Genomic DNA, 16,702 nt, shown 5'->3' with positions numbered 1-16,702 from the left:
CTTTTGATTGAGGGGAAGAAAACGCATTTGTTATTGTTTGGTAAAGTTGATATTTTAATAAAAATGTATCGATTGATCGTTAACGTTACCAATGATCGATTCAGGAACGTGCTTACAATTTGCAACCCTACAGCAATACACATTTTCACTGAAACATCACTCTATCTGATAAGCTAACCGCTAATTTGCTGTTTTTCTTTCTCATTTACCAGGGAAAAGACAACGGAGAATAGTCTTGCTTGGCTGCCATAAAGAAGATGAAGTGTGCCGTGTTTGCAATCTGGGCACCCAGAGTCTATCAGTCTGACGACTAATAAGACTCTGGGACACACGGCCGATATTTCGGCATTTCCGGTGTTGAGCGGATATGTCCCCGCGCCGCGCCAAGACTTCATCTCGTGCGCCACAGTCATTGTTTACAGTCCGATTGACGCGAGAACGGAGTTGGAGCTGATCGATTGTAGGTGTTTTAGAGCCAGATGGCATTTCGGCTAATAATAATAATAATAGCTGCATATGAGATATCGTCGGACTTTAAACAATAACGGAAGTGGAAGTCTTGTGGCGGACATAATCTGCTGAACACCAGAAACCCCACAATATCGACCGTGTGTCCCAGAGTCTTACTAGTCGTCAGACTGATAGACTCTGGGTTCCCAGATTGCCGTGTCTGTAACTTGGAGTAGTATGCAACATACTCTTAACCAAATAGCTATTCATTTCTTCAATTGAATATAAAGTGATGAGAATGATTCGTAGCATTTGGAATTGCCTGTATTCTCTTATTTTGTGGTAGTGGTTGTATGTTGCCTTAATAAATAAAAAATCTCAAAATAATGCATCACTGCTCGATTCATTTTATGGTTTGGATAATAGATCATTTTATTGTACAGTAAGTACTGTAGGCTACTTGTATTCGTTTGGTACAATAATTGGATGTGATGAAGAATTTTTATTTAAAATAGCAAGTCTTGCACAACAAATTGACAAAACTGGTGTTCTTAATTTGTATTTGTATTCATAATCAAACATTGTGCATTTAATCCCAAATGTTGTCTCACTGGCCTGAAAGGAGATGAGTTAATTTGGTTATTTAGAGACATGAAAATGGTACTGACATATGATCTGTATGTTTATTTGATAATCATGAATAATGCACAGCCACCACCAGTCATGCATTACTTAGGCAGTTGATGATGCTATCGTTAATGAAAGCCATGGTCAAAGACACGTTGACCTTGACCTTGATCAGTCTGCATGCAATGTGCATCACTACTACAGTATGGGATTTTTCAAACCATTTCTGGTGGGTGGAGAGACTAAGTGGAGCTACAGGGCAGCAAGCATATAAAGTACAACTATGGGTGTTTTGCAAAGGCTACTGTACATACACCATGTGAGTCAAAGAATGAGTTGCAGTGGTTAAGTTATCTTGAAGGGAGTTGTAACATGGAGGAGGTCGGCTCACACAGTGTATACATTTGCCATGTGAATTCCAAGAGCATTGAATTAAATAGACTTCATGAATTAACTAATGCGACATGTATAAATGGCAATTTTCACTTATGTGAGAGATGACTCATTATGTTAGTAAGATTCACTGGTTTGAGTTAACATGCTAGCTGCTGCTATTCAACCAGTAAAGTATTGTCCTATTCTGCTACTCTCCTTGTCCCTCCTGTGCCTGGAAAACAAACAAACAAATAAATAAACACTGTAAATAACTGCATGCATTTAAGTAAGGCATACTTTCTGATCAACATTATGTATTAAAAATATGAATTAAAGAGACTCCAGACTGAAGTTTACAGTAGCCTGCTATAGATTGTATTGTGATACTAATTTATATCAACTTATAGAGTACCGCAGGGATGACATATTTTTGTAGGCCAACCTTGCTAGTCATGCTAGTTCCCGTTCCCAAGTCTAAAAGCCAATGGGATTTTTGTATGTGGATTTTGGTTAAATACATCAAGGTCTGTGGTTAACAAAATTTAATGAAACTGAACTTCGTGTTCAGCAAGATGATCTTCACAAATGAGGACCACTTTTATGACTTTTTAAGTGTTTTCTGAAAATGGCGATAAAAAAATGCATTTACGCTTCGAAAATCATAAAAAATAACCATACAAAAATCCCATTGAGTTTTAGACGAAGGAACCGGAAGTGTTAGCATCCACCCAGGTCTTCCGGATTCATAACTACTGTATTCTTTTTGTTTGCTATTCTGGAAAACAATAAACAGATTGATATAAAAAAATAAAATAACAGCCAATACCTTTGTTCCTATTTCTCGGCTCTTGGCTCGCATCTTGTTGGCCTGGGATTCGGCCATATCAGCTCTCTCCTCAGCCTCCTCCAGCTCATGCTGGGCCTTCCTGAATCTGGCCATGTGCACATTAGACTGCTCCTCCTGTAAATAAATAGCGTGGTTGAATGTTTTGGTGCTCTGACAAATCTGGAAATCACAGATTTCTTTCTTCTTGACAGTGATGCACTCACAGCTTCTTCAGCTTGTCTTTTGTAGGCCTTCACTTTGATTTGGAGCTTGCCCACCAAATCCTGGAGTCTGGCGATGTTTTTCTTGTCTTCGTCAGACTGCCAGAAATGAAGTGAACTGCTGGTGTGGCTCATTTGATCTTGACTTTATCAATGTACATAAATATACTGTATCACAACTATTGCATAAAGGCATGTACAGTGTAGTACAAATGAGGATTTAGCAATCAACTGGCCAAGTTCTTCTTCTTATTCCCTGTAGCCTCCTATGTGGGGGAAGACTGCAGTTTCTTTAGCAAGTGTTTTTTCTTACGGGGTGGAGTTGCTAGCCCCACCCCCAAGTGGCCAAGTTGAAGTAGGTTTAAGCATAATAAAAAGCTAAGAAATCTCACTAGCCTGTATGTCAGTCCAATATACCGTAGCAAATGCAACCCTTACACCTTTCAGTGTTGTGGATGTTAATTTATCTGATAGGTCAGTTCTTTGATCTTCCTCTCATATTTGCGGACTCCTTTGATGGCATCAGCGACACGTTTTTGCTCACCTTCTAGTTCATTCTCCAGCTCACGGACCTGCAGACACAAGATTTATTTTTTTATGTTTCGTGTTTCCCCCACGGCGCTGGCAGTAGGCCAGGCCGGGGGCATGCCAAAGCCAGGACACTCACTCACTCTCTCTCACTCACGGGCATTTAGTGAAGGGGGCGGGACTAGGGAATAGGGGCCCCAGCTAGGATAGGTAGGTCATAATGAGTCGCGTTCAAGGGGTAGGGGGATATGGGTGGGGTCAAGGAAGGCAGTGGGGCTGGAGAAAATAGGACGTAGCTAGGGATTAGCCTGGATGGAAAAACCTCGCTCCGAGTTTTCCAGCTATGGGCGGGAGACCGTGCTGTGCTCCAGGAAAAATATTCTGCTCAATTCTTGCGTTCCGTTAGAAAACAAATTACACTACATCTGTAACTTGCAACTAGATACAAGTTTAAGTTTGTTTATTTATATAGCGGTTTATCACAAGTATGTCTCAGAGGACTTAACAGAGAATGAGACTAGCTAGATCTAACTACACAACATCAGTGGTGAACAAAAAGATAAAGAGAAGAATAGTTAAAAACACAAGGTAGACAAGAGAGAACTACATACCCGAGTCTCCAGTTTCTGAAGTTGTTTCTTTCCACCCTTCATGGCCAGGTTCTCAGCCTCATCTAAGCGGTGCTGCAGGTCCTTCACTGTGGCCTCCAGGTTCTTCTTCATCCTCTCCAGGTGAGTGCCGGTGTCCTGCTCCTTCTTCAGCTCCTCAGCCATCATGGCAGCCTGCAAGTGCAACGGGAGTAAACCTTTTGTTTTAATCTGTAAAAGTCTATTTTAACCTCAATAAGAAAATTAGAGGCCTGTAAGACAAACTTACATCGGTAATGGCTTTCTTGGCCTTCTCCTCTGCATTCCTCGCCTCTTGAGCAGCCTCCTCTATTTCGCCTTGAAGTTGAGTTACATCCCCCTCAAGCTTCTTTTTGGTGTTCAAAAGGCTGGTGCTCTGCAGAAGATCAATCAATCAATCAATCAATCAATCAATTAACCTTTATTTAGTTCTCGGAAGACACACTGAAGATTGAGACCCTAGTTTCCAGCGGTGCTGAGAGACAAGTAGAGAAAACAACTAAATAAAGAAACAAACAAACAAACAAAAAAAGACAATTGAAAAGGACAATAACAGAACAGTCCATCCTCACAAGTAACGTTACATCATTTAGAACAGGTGCAATTAAGGTTAACCAGAGTTTATCTTTGACTGAAAAGGTCCCAGGGGAACAAGGAAATCAAATGTCAACCAGCCCCTGTAAAAATTCCAACTATGCGGAGCACAAAACTTAAAAGCACTTTTTCCGAGGTCCATGGAGACACATGGGATCTCAAGTATTAGTCCTGGGAGTGTATGTGATAGGCTCCACTGTATTCCAGCGTAAACGTGAATTAAGATCAGAATGGTCTCCCAACAAGGGCTTTGTAAATAAACAGAACCAATGCTGATCTCTCCTGATACTAAGGGAGGGCCAACCAACCTTTTCATAGAGGATGCAATGGTGGTTGCTGCACCTATCGCCTGTTATAAATAGAATCTCAATAGAAAAAAAAAAGAAAAAAAATTATGACTTGGTACTAGTAAACAACAAACTGACCTGAGAATGCAGCAGACCCGCTCGCTCGCTGGCATTGATCAGCTCCTGCTCAGCTAACTTTCGTCCCCGCTCCATCTGCTCCAGAGCCGCCCGGAGTTCTTCAATCTCGGCCTGCATCAAGTTGGTTCTGCGCTCCATCATGGCTACCTGCTCCTTCATATCATCCTGCCCCCTGACAGAGTCATCAAGGTGCATTTGGACATCCTGAAATTAAATGTACCTTTGTTAAAAGTGATTTGGGGTATATAGACCTTTTAATAATAATATAAAAAAACAGTGTTTATCTGGTGCATTTTCACCTCTGAATATCATTTCAATTTCTTGAATTTTGCTCTGAATCCTATAATAACAATGCAAAGTGCCTGTGTCTGTGTCTGTCTGTCTGTCTGTCTGTCTGTCTGTGTGTCTGTCTGTCTGTCTGTCTGTCTGTCTGTGAGTGAGTGAATAGAATTGTGTTCGGCCACATGCTATGCCATTTTATGTGCGATCGTGTTGACCTAACAGAGCCAGATTTTTGAATTAGGTCATTAGGGCCAACTAATTAGTTACTAATAGACAAATTAGTGGCCAAAATGACTCAAGATAGGTTCAGCACCATGGAGAGCTACAGATAGCCTGGTAAACCAGCTGGTCACGTGAACTCACATTTAATTTCGTTCTACCAGACCGTCTGGCCTCCAGCTTTCACCCAGTGTTTGCAGTGGGCGGGAATTGGGCGGGTGTACTTGCCTTGACAGACAATTCTTTCAGCCAATCAGCGTTGGATCCAGTCAAATCCAAATCGACATTTCGAAAAATCCTTATATAACGAGTTGTAGGCCTGGAGCAAGCCAACCAGCGGCATACTGAATTGTGAGTGACCATACAACATTTGACTTGGAGCAAAAACAAAAACTAAAGGAAGGGGGGGAACAAACTCTTTCCACTCTTTCTACCACCGCTGTGGTTGTACCTTTAATTGCGCCTGGACATTTCTCAGTTGTTTCTGGGCCTCGGCCGCCTGCCTGTTGGCGTGGCTCAGCTGAATCTCCATCTCGTTCAGGTCTCCCTCCATCTTCTTCTTGACCCTCAGGGCATCATTCCTGCTCCTGACCTCAGCATCCAGCGTGGCCTGCATGGACTCGATCATTCTCTGGCTGTTCCTCTTCAGCTGGTCGATCTCCTCGTCCTTCTCCGCCACCTTCCGGTCCACCTCAGCCTTCACCTGGTTCAGCTCCATCTGAGTACGCAGGATCTTAGACTCCTCGTGTTCCAGGGAGGCCTGAGCACAGAACATTAGGGGGGTGATCACTCTAAATGTCAGTGGTTACACTGGTCATCCATCATACATGTATTCTGCAAAGGATACATGTAACATGTAATGTATGTAACATACAGTACATGACATGTAGTACATTAGAACAGGCAACTTGAAGGTAGAAAAAAAATCATTTCTGTTCTTTCTTTCCAGATTGCCTTCTGAAAAGTGAATAGAAGAAAATAAAAAATGTCTAAACATTTACTCTTGAAGTTTTTTTTAGTTTTTGTTTTGTTTTTACTAAGAAATGTAACTTATTGGATGGCTATGGTCTGTTGTTTTACCTCAGCTTCTTCCAATGCAGTTTGCATATCGTATTTCTGCGTCTCCACCTGATTCTTGAATTTCTCCAGCTCATGGATGAGCTTTCCATTCTCCCCGAGATGCTCTGTCAGGTCCAAGATCTCCTCTGTGTTTTGAAAAATGGAATGCAGAGATGTTTGTTTTGAAATAAATGTTTGGTTTAAAAAGTTGTTTCTCACAGGTAAGAGACTACACTCACGGTGCAGGTTTTTATTTTCCCTTTTCAGAGTCTCCAGATGATCCAGGGCTTCTTCATATGAGTTCTTTAGTTTGAAAAGCTCGTTGCTTTGAGATCGAGATTCTTTCTGAGCGCCTTCGAGCTCTGCCTGAGACTCTTCGTACTTCTGCTTCCAGTCAGCTAGAATCTGAATCAAATGAAATTTTAGCTAGTCGTATTTTAGTGATGTGAGATGTGAAGCAAACTTTACATAAAATACCTTGTCAAAGTTCCTCTGTTTCTTATCAAGGGTAGCAGCTAAGCTATTGGACCTCTCCACATCAACCATGAGATCCTCCATCTCACTATGAAGCCGCTGTTTCGTTTTCTCCAGCGAGGCACATTTTGAATTCACTGCCTCGATTTGATCTTCAGCCTCTTGGAGACGTTGGGCAAGCTTTTTTCTGTGGAGAGTGAGACCAACATTAAGAATTCTACCTACACATTTGTAATGGATATGGGATTTTGAAGGCCACCACAGATATCCACTATTTTGTGCCAATTTTCTATGCCAAATAAATAAATGTTTCCCTCAAAATCAATTGTAGGGAAATAGAATTATCATAATATATTATTCTGCAGTACTACGAATAAGAGTAATACGAATAAATGTACAGGCATTTTCATAAACAAATAAATAAATTGTGCAAAGCAAATCAATGTAGCTGTGTTCAGGGAGGAACCTCCATCATATCAGAGATGGGCCATGTGACTGTCCACTCTCTGATATTTAACCGAAGGCCAATATTGACAAGATATAGATCCTAGTGAGCACTTACTTTGCCTCCTCCAGCTCCTCAGTGCGCTGGATGGCATCGGTCTCGTACTTGTTTCTCCAAAGAGCCACCTCAGTGTTGGCTTTGGACAAGCTGCGCTGCAGCTCCGCTTTGGCTTCCTGTTCTTCTTCAAACTGCTCACGCAGGAGCTCACAGTCATGACGAGCTGACTGTAAAGTGTGAGCAAGGGCGTTCTTCGCCTAAAGAGGAAACACAATATGGATCAATGATAAAATACCTGATGACAAGTAAAATGGCACAGTTTGCATATTTGACCTTAAACTACCTTTGATTCCTCCTCAATCTGTCTCCTTAGCTCATCGATTTGTGTTGTGAATCCCTGCTTTCCTCTTGTCAGTTGGGAAATTAGACTTTCCTTCTCCTCCATTTGACGGGAATATTCAGCTATGACAAGCAAAACAGGAAACAGTATAATTATTTAATCATATATATTATTTAATCAAAGGTTTGTACATTTATGAATGTTCATCATTCTGATCGGATTACCATTCTCGGTTTGAAGGCGGGCCCACTGATTGCTGAGATCAGTAATCTGGCGTATGTGTTCCTCATGCTTTGTCTTCAACTCTATGAGCTGATCTTCAAGTGAGCGACACATCTTCTCCAGGTTAACCTTTAAAGTGTTTAAAGGCAACACACACACACACACACACACACACACACACACACACACACACACACACACACACACACACACACAAAAACGCATTTGAACCGTTAAGAGTTCTCCTGGCTTTCCACACATTCAAATATTTCAGATTCATAGGGTTATACCTTAGCTTTTGCCACCGTCTCCATATTACCGGTCAAGTCATCAATTTCCATCTTGAGTTCACTCTTTTCCTTCTCCAGCTTCTGCTTGATTCTCTGGAGGTTGTCGATCTGTTCTCCCAGCTCAGCCATGCCGTCTGCCTGCTTCTTGCGCAGTGCAGCAGTCGTCGCCTCGTGGTGCAACGTGGATTCCTCCAGGTCCCGGCGAAGTTTGAGGAACTCAGCTTCTCGCTTCTTGTTCATCTCGATCTGAGCGGCGATGGCTCCTCGGGCCTCCTCCAGCCGCTCGCTGATCTCCTCCAGCTCCCTGGAGAGATCGGACCTCTGCTTCTCTATCTTGGCCCGGACGGCTCGTTCAGCCTCAACTTCTTCTTCTAATTCTTCAATACGAGCCTTGAAACGGAAATCATACAAAACATCAAGTAGACTATTACGTTTCTATCAATTTGATTAATGTATTATAAATCCGGGCTATATTACATGCAGCTCCTTCATCTTCTTTTGAAGCTGGTTGTTCATTGCTTGCTCATCTGAAACTTTGCTGAGCAGTTCATTGTTTTCAAACTCTTTTCTGTGAAGACAACATCATATAGATTTTGTCAGTTTAAATCCAACACTTGTATTTCCATCCTACACAATCAGTGTGTGACCTTACTTATTTATTTTTTCCTCAGATTGTTGTTTGTCATTTTCTAGATCCATTATGGATTCATGCACAAGTTTCAGATCGCCCTCAAGCTTCCTCTTGGCTCTTTCCAGGTCCATACGGATCTTCTTCTCTTGCTCCAATGACCCGTCAAGCTTGAAAGCAAGTTGCACACATTTAAGTAAATCGTTCATGAAGATTAACATCAGCATTTCAAGTGATCATTGTCTACCGTAACTCACATCATCCACTTGTTGTTCAAGCTTAGATTTAGCCTTTGTCAGAGTATTGACTTTGTCTTCCTCTGCTTGAAGATCATCCAGAGTCTGTTGGTGAGCCTCTTGGAGAGCTCTCTTCTCCTTGGTCAGTTTGGAAATGCTTTCATCTTGAGCACTCATTTCCTCTGTTAGATTTTTAACCTGCAATATAAAAAATGCATAGACACCAATATTAACAATTAAGAGACAGTAAAATAACAAAGTAAAATCCTGGTGAAATTCCAAACCTTGTTTTCTGTGGCATGTTTCTCCTTCTCAATTTTAGCCAAGGTGATCTCCAGGTCGTCAATGTCTTTTTTGAGCTCAGAGCATTCGTCCTCCAACTTCCGCTTCTTGGCGGTCAGCTCAGAGTTGATTTCCTCCTCATCATCCAGTCTTTCGCTCACCTCTTTGAGTTTGGCCTCCAGCTGGATTTTGCTTTTGATCAAACCCTCACATCGCTCGTCTGCATTGCAAAGATTTTCTGAATCCTATGAAAAATAAAGAGAAACCATACTGATGCATTCACAAGTCTCTCTTCTCAGCGACTGTGTCAAAGTAGACTTACAGGGACAATATTGACTTGACGATGAAGAGGTTGAACAGTGGATAAGATTACTGGCATTCAGATGCGATCATACTCACAGCTTGCACTTGCAAGAGGAGGTTACTTTTCTCCTGCAAGAGAGAAACCATTTTCTCTTCGAGCTCCTTGCGCTTGGCCTCTGCCTTTGCCAGATCCTCCTTACATTTGATGAAATCCTCCTTCATGGTCGCCATCTCCTTCTCAGTCTCTGCACTCTTCAGAAGTGGCTTTATTTTGAAGAACAGCTTCATCCAGGGCCAGTGTTTCACATTCATGAACGAACGCAAGTTGTATTGCAGAATCCAGACACAATCTCTGTAGAATATAGAAATCTTTTTAGTCAGTGTGGTATTATTTTATCACACAAGACACAAATAAAAATAAGCCTTTTTAGTGATGACCTTACTTTTGTGCAATTCATTTTGAAAATTCTTTTCTCATGAGGTAACCACGACAGAGTGCTTGAGTCTGGGTCACCAGCGAAGCTAGTTTGTCATCTCGCAGCTCCTCCAGAGTGCCGAGCAGACCAGCTTTGAAGAAGACCTGCGATCACATGGTGGAGAAATGGGAATGCTACTGAAGAGCTGACTAAATCCAGTGAGATTAATCACTTTTTTGGCCTATAATGCATGATATAATCTAGTCCAGTGGTTCCAAGAGGATGATGGAATACCTTAGTAGTGCCAAAGCGGTATTGTGTGTGGTCAAGATCAATCGAACCAAGAAGCTTCTCAGAGGCTTTCCTGCCATCGATGAACTGTCCCTCTGGGATAGCACTGGCATTTAGTATTCTGTATCTGTTCAGACGTGGGCAAAGAGAGAAAATCATTAACATGAAGAATTTAGATGGAAACAAAAGCAGATGGTTTAGGGTAGGAATGAGTGTTTACCTCTGCTTGAAGTCAGCATAGAGAATCCTGCTGGGGAATCCCTTCCTGCAGATCCTGATACCCTCCAGAACACCGTTACAGCGCAGCTGGTGGATGACCAGGTGGTTGTCCATGACACCTACAGTATGGTCGACAGAAATGAATTGGAAACAGACACCAGCAACACATTTCGACACAACATTTTGCCTGTAGCAAAGTATGCCCACAAAAATGTACTGCAGTGGTTTTAAATATGCTTTTAGAGATATGTTGTAAAGCTGTACCTGGAGTTTTAACCTCATTTGGAATCAGGCAGCGCACAAAGTGAGGATGGGTGCTCCTCAAGTTGGTCATTAGTTTTCCTAGATTTTCCTGCAAAGGTACAATTGTCATCACAACTTATTTTGTGAATGCCAGGAGAAGAGAGGACAAGTCGACATACCGCATAACATTTAAAAACCATACATTATCATCACTTCCATACCCTGAAAACAGCAGACACGGTCTGGAAAGACCCGCCCTTCTTCTTCCCCCCTTTCTTTGCACCCTTACCATCACCGCCTGATTCTTAATATGAAATAGAGAAATTGACTTTCACTATACAAAGAACAGGAAAAAATAAATATCTTACAAGATCCCTGTTCTCGTCCTTTGTGAATGCTATACCTGCGTCAGTTGCAGAGAATGAGGCATACAAGTAAGCCAGCAGTTTAACTGGTGACCTCTGGTAGAGCTGCACCACAGACTCGTTCAGCGGGTCTTTGTTTTTGTCCAGCCAGCCGCCGATGTTGTAGTCCACAGTGCCGGCGTAGTGCACCAGGGAGAAGTGAGCCTCAGGTTTGCCTTTGACAACCTTGGGCTTTTGGAAAGCATTGTTTTTTCCAAGATGCTGGTCGTAGAGTTTATTCTTGAAAGAAGTGTCCGAGGCCTTCGGGAACATACACTCCTCTTCAAGGATGGAGAAGATGCCCATTGGCTGTGGAAGGTATCATGGAGACATACCGTCGTAGGAGATATGGCGATGTCTGAAATGAATTTCAATATTCATTCATATTTGATACATTTATCCTACCTTTTCAATGAGCTCAATGCAGGCTGCCAAGTCCATACCAAAGTCGATGAACTCCCACTCAATGCCTTCCTTCTTGTATTCTTCTTGCTCCAGCACAAACATGTGGTGGTTGAAAAACTGTTGCAGCTTCTCGTTGGTGAAATTAATACAGAGTTGCTCCATGCTGTTGAACTGTGACAATAAGCAACACATTTAGTTGTGTTTTGTGATATCAACATAAAAGTGTGAGGAGCAAAACGGTGGTCTGCTGTTGAAAGCCCATCACTATTGAACAAATTATATACAACAAAGAGTCCAAACTCACATCAAAGATTTCAAACCCAGCAATGTCCAGCACTCCAATGAAGAACTGCCTGGGCTGCTTTGTATCCAGCATCTCATTGATTCTGATAACCATCCATAAGAACATCTTCTCATAGACAGACTTGGCCAGAGCACCAACTGCATTGGTGACCTGACCAACGGATTGTGGAGAGAAAGAAAACTAAATATCTGGGACTTTTCAATGCAATATCATTGTAATAGGATAAAAACTTGGTAACAGCATAATTTTTCCTGCTGGAACAAATGTCATCACTTTCAATCTACCTTTTGTCAAGACTTTAGCAACCTTAGTACAAGTCCCAAGTCAGTCTTAAGTCTTCTATTCATGCGTTTTCTTTTCCAGACAGGCTTATTACAGTATAATAACCTTTGAGCTGTCACTATACCTGTGGGACTGTCTGGCCCTTGGTGACATATTCATTCCCAACTTTCACTCTGGGGTAGCAGAGGGCTTTCACCAAGTCAGCTGAGTTCAAGCCCATGAGGAAAGCCACTTTGTCTACCACTGATTGATAGATAGATAGATAGATAGATAGATGGATGGATAGATAGATAGATAGATAGATAGATAGATAGATAGATAGATAGATAGATAGACAGATAGATAGACAGATAGATAGATAGATATGAAATGTTAATACCATCGTAGTTTATGGTGACTGAATGTCTTGAACAATGTTGAGCAGTAACACGTTACAGTAATATGATTCCTTGTTTCAGTAACGAGTTTTGTAAGGGTTTACAATTAAAAACTTAGTGATTACATTACAGTTCCTAATTCCAGTAATGATCCGTTGTTGTATAATTAATAAACTAATGTGATTACATTTTAAATGAGTAATAAATACAGAGTAATTGATTACTTTTTGTGGGTAGCTTGTTGGCCTTGAATGCATTGTTGTTGCTGCTAACAAACGTTCTCACCCTCGGAGCAGTCGGACTCTGCCTGCTCCTCCCGCTGCTTCTGCTTGAACTTCATGTTCCCATAATGCAGCACGGCACCAGTCAGCTTGTAGATGGACATCTTCTCATCATTGGTGAAGCCCAAGGTGTCAATGGCGGTCTATGAAATTGAAAAAAGTTAGCAGCAGAACCTAATAAAATGTCTGTGTATTATTGACGAGAGAGCACTCACGTCTGTGGCCACCAGCTCTTCTTTGTCATCGATACTAACCACAGAGATCTGACCCTGACTTATCATGGGGAAGTCATAAGGGTTTGTTGTTATGAGTAGCATGTCTGTAGAGGACATGCAGTAGTAGTAGTTTTATTTTATTTTATTCAGCTGTTAAGACTGTTACTCTGCGTGCCGTGGTTTCATGTTCCAGCCGTACCTATAAGCTCAGCTTTGTGGCCCGTCATTATCTGGTAGAAGATGTGGTAGCTCCTCTCATCGGACAGCTGGAACGTCACTCTTGACTTCTCCAGCAAATCTACATGGAATAACATGTTGATTAAGGATGATCCATTACGAGTATCCCCAAAACAATCATGAACGCAAAGACAAGCTTACACGTTTCGATATCAGCAGAAGCCAGTTTTCCTGTCGTTCCAAAGTGAATTCTGATGAATTTACCCTATGAAACATATAAAAGTAAATGGCTTTAATTTAAAAAAAAATGTAAACCTTTATTTAACCGAGCAGTTGTCCAGGGAGCAGTAGCCTATCTCTTGTTTAAAACTAGGGAGACACCATACTTACAAAGCGTGAGGAGTTGTCATTCCTCACAGTCTTGGCATTCCCAAAAGCCTCAAGCAGCGGGTTAGCCGAAATGATTTGATCTTCCAGCGTCCCCTGGAAAACACAATCTGCATCATGTACTATTCCTCTTTCTTTATGAAGTTCCCCCCATCCCCAGACTAGCTGCTAGTCTACAAGCATGTGCTAGTCACTATAGCACATGCTTCCTCTGACACACATGCAGTCGCCAGCTGCTTCTTTTCACCTGACAGCGGGGAGTTTCACCGACAGGACGTAGCATGTGGGAAGATCACGCTATTCCCCCCAGTTCCCCTCCCCCCTGAACAGACACTCTGACCTACCAGAGGCACTACTATAGTGCAGCGACCAGGACACATACCCCACCGGCTTCCCACCCGCAGACATGGCCAATTGTGTCTGTAGGAACGTCTGACCAACCCGGAAGTACCGCTGCCGGGAATTGAACCCGGGTGTCCGCTACTGCTACTGTACACTACCCAGACATGCCTGTATTTCTCTACCTTCTGGTCTATTGTTAAGTGATTATGAATAGAATCCCTCTCATGTTTTCTATACCTGTATTTTTCCTGATGTTTGCTCCTTCTTATCTGCACCACCAGACACTGCGATTGTGGCAAAGTACTGGATGACACGCTTGGTGTTGACAGTCTTCCCGGCACCGGATTCTCCACTGTGAATATAGAATATGAGAGACATCAAGACGGCCGAGACGTATGTCGTGCATCTTTTCTCATTAAAATATAAGTCACATTCTGGACTCACGTAATCAGGACCGACTGGTTCTCCCGATCTCTCGGTGACATGGAAATATGAAAAGGCTTCAGTGACTCTTTCATCTTGGCAATGTGTCACATATTTCATTGTTGGTATAACAGAAGATTGGGATTTAACCTAGGGTTCAACTGATATGTTTTTTTAAGGCCGACACCAAGACTGATATTTTTAGATTGGAGCTGCCAATAGCAAATATTTTGTGCCGATAATAAATATCTTTACATTAGAACATTTTCTTACCAGAGTGGAAAATCCTCTCAGACATGTTATCGTTACCTGTAAGCATATTCTGATACGCGTTATCAGAGACGGAGAAAATATGGGGCGGGGCCTCCATGCGCTTCTTGCCTCTGTAGGCCGCCACCACCTTTGCGTCGTACACTGGGAGCCACTTGTAGGGGTTCACAGTGGCACAGAACAGGCCAGAGTAAGTCTGCAGAGAACACGTGGGGGAGGGGTGAGACAGAGACGGAGGTGAGACAGAGACTCACGTAGACAGATCGAGGTGAGACAGAGACTCACATAGACAGACAGAGGTGAGACAGAGACTCACATAGACAGACAGAGGTGAGACAGAGACTCACATAGACAGACAGAGGTGAGACAGAGACTCACATAGACAGACAGAGGTGAGACAGAGACTCACATAGACAGACAGAGGTGAGACAGAGACTCACATAGACAGACAGAGGTGAGACAGAGACTCACATAGACAGATAGAGGTGAGACAGAGACTCACATAGACAGATAGAGGTGAGACAGAGACTCACATAGACAGATAGAGGTGAGACAGAGACTCACACAGACAGACAGAGGTGAGACAGAGACTCACACAGACAGATAGAGGTGAGACAGAGACTCACACAGACAGACAGAGGTGAGACAGAGACTCACACAGACAGTTAGAGGTGAGACAGAGACTCACATAGACAGATAGAGGTGAGACAGAGACTCACACAGACAGACAGAGACTCACACAGACAGACAGAGGTGAGACAGAGACTCACACAGACAGACAGAGACTCACACAGACAGACAGAGGTGAGACAGAGACTCACACAGATAGAGGTGAGACAGAGACTCACACAGACAGTTAGAGGTGAGACAGAGACTCACACAGACAGACAGAGACTCACACAGACAGACAGAGACTCACACAGACAGACAGAGACTCACACAGACAGACAGAGACTCACACAGACAGAGACTCACACAGACAGACAGAGACTCACACAGACAGACAGAGACTCACACAGACAGACAGAGACTCATACAGACAGAGGTGAGACAGAGACTCACACAGACAGACAGAGACTCACACAGACAGACAGAGACTCACACAGACAGAGGTGAGACAGAGACTCACACAGACAAACAGAGACTCACACAGACAAACAGAGACTCACACAGAGGTGAGACAGAGACTCACACAGACAGACAGAGACTCACACAGAGGTGAGACAGAGACTCACACAGACAGACAGAGACTCAGACAGACAGAGGTGAGACAGAGAGACTCATAGTGACAGATGGATGGGTGATGAAGCCCCCCACTTACATAAATCATCCAGGCTGCATAACGATCTTTGAGGTTAAACAGCACAGAGGGCTCGTTGAAGTGGGTCATCATGGCCATGTCCTCAATCTTGTCGTACTTTGGGGGGTTCATGGGGAGGCACTCGTCCTCCTTAACTGTTACAGTCTGATGGATGACAAAGCATTACATTTGAGAGGAAAGTGTGCCGCTGTATGGACTTATCTGATTTAAAAGTGAACAAAACTTTATTGATCCCTGTGGGGAAATTAGGTCACTGCAGCGGAAAAATAGAATTCAGTAAGGAAAAAAGTAGGGACGCAAAATATTGGATTTTTTTTGCCGATGTCCGATATGCCGATAGTTTCCGACTCTTTTGGCCCATTACCGATGCCAATACCGAGTCTTTTTATCGGCCTGTCATTTCGGCAGTTGTTCATTTCAGGCCGATGCTGATATGATTGTGAATCCGTGAAAAAAAGAAGCATATAAGCACAAAATATGAGATATAAAATAATCAATAAAAACAGTAAGAATGCTCCAAACTATAGTATACAAACAATTGTTGGGTTAATGGAAGTGTTCCTTCAAGCTTTCATGTACCAAACCAAGTCATTTGAAGCTTTGAAGCAGGGTTCAGTAGGTAGATCAATCACCTCCCCAGCTTCAGTCTTCACGGTGGCTTGACCTCCGTCTTTCTTCAGGATGACTCCTTTGATGTAAAGCTCCTTGGCATCAGGAACAAAGCAGGCTGTTTTGGCATCGAAGGGCCGGTTCTGAGCCTCGATCCTCTCCTTCTCGGGTTTGCGGAGATAGACGGCCGCCGGCCCGTACTGAGCCATCTCCGCATCAGAGCTCAT

The 16,702-nt window shown here is 42.8% G+C and overlaps 1 pseudogene across 1 annotated transcript; it reads right to left on the bottom strand.

Annotated features, from left to right (window-relative positions):
• Nucleotides 1-1,660: 1,660 nt before the first annotated feature.
• LOC310787189 (myosin heavy chain, fast skeletal muscle-like) lies at nucleotides 1,661-16,702 on the bottom strand (annotated as a pseudogene). Its single transcript has 39 exons — nucleotides 16,499-16,702; nucleotides 15,867-16,010; nucleotides 14,585-14,741; nucleotides 14,297-14,324; nucleotides 14,090-14,204; nucleotides 13,514-13,606; nucleotides 13,325-13,388; nucleotides 13,146-13,244; nucleotides 12,947-13,050; nucleotides 12,736-12,874; nucleotides 12,198-12,316; nucleotides 11,792-11,941; nucleotides 11,488-11,658; nucleotides 11,082-11,391; nucleotides 10,900-10,982; nucleotides 10,700-10,787; nucleotides 10,437-10,554; nucleotides 10,220-10,343; nucleotides 9,953-10,089; nucleotides 9,606-9,861; nucleotides 9,209-9,451; nucleotides 8,946-9,122; nucleotides 8,713-8,858; nucleotides 8,538-8,628; nucleotides 8,061-8,450; nucleotides 7,773-7,899; nucleotides 7,552-7,670; nucleotides 7,269-7,465; nucleotides 6,710-6,893; nucleotides 6,472-6,637; nucleotides 6,254-6,378; nucleotides 5,625-5,933; nucleotides 4,673-4,876; nucleotides 3,904-4,029; nucleotides 3,639-3,809; nucleotides 2,967-3,071; nucleotides 2,503-2,598; nucleotides 2,279-2,413; nucleotides 1,661-1,684 (listed from the first exon to the last, which is right to left on the bottom strand). The product of its transcript is annotated as a myosin heavy chain, fast skeletal muscle-like (transcript).

The sequence above is a fragment of the Poromitra crassiceps genome (assembly GCF_964638095.1).
Source record: "Poromitra crassiceps genome assembly, chromosome: 13".
Taxonomy (NCBI): domain Eukaryota; kingdom Metazoa; phylum Chordata; class Actinopteri; order Beryciformes; family Melamphaidae; genus Poromitra; species Poromitra crassiceps.
The sequence above is the reverse complement of the archived record's forward strand: the minus strand, read 5'-3'. Positions and strand labels throughout refer to the sequence as shown.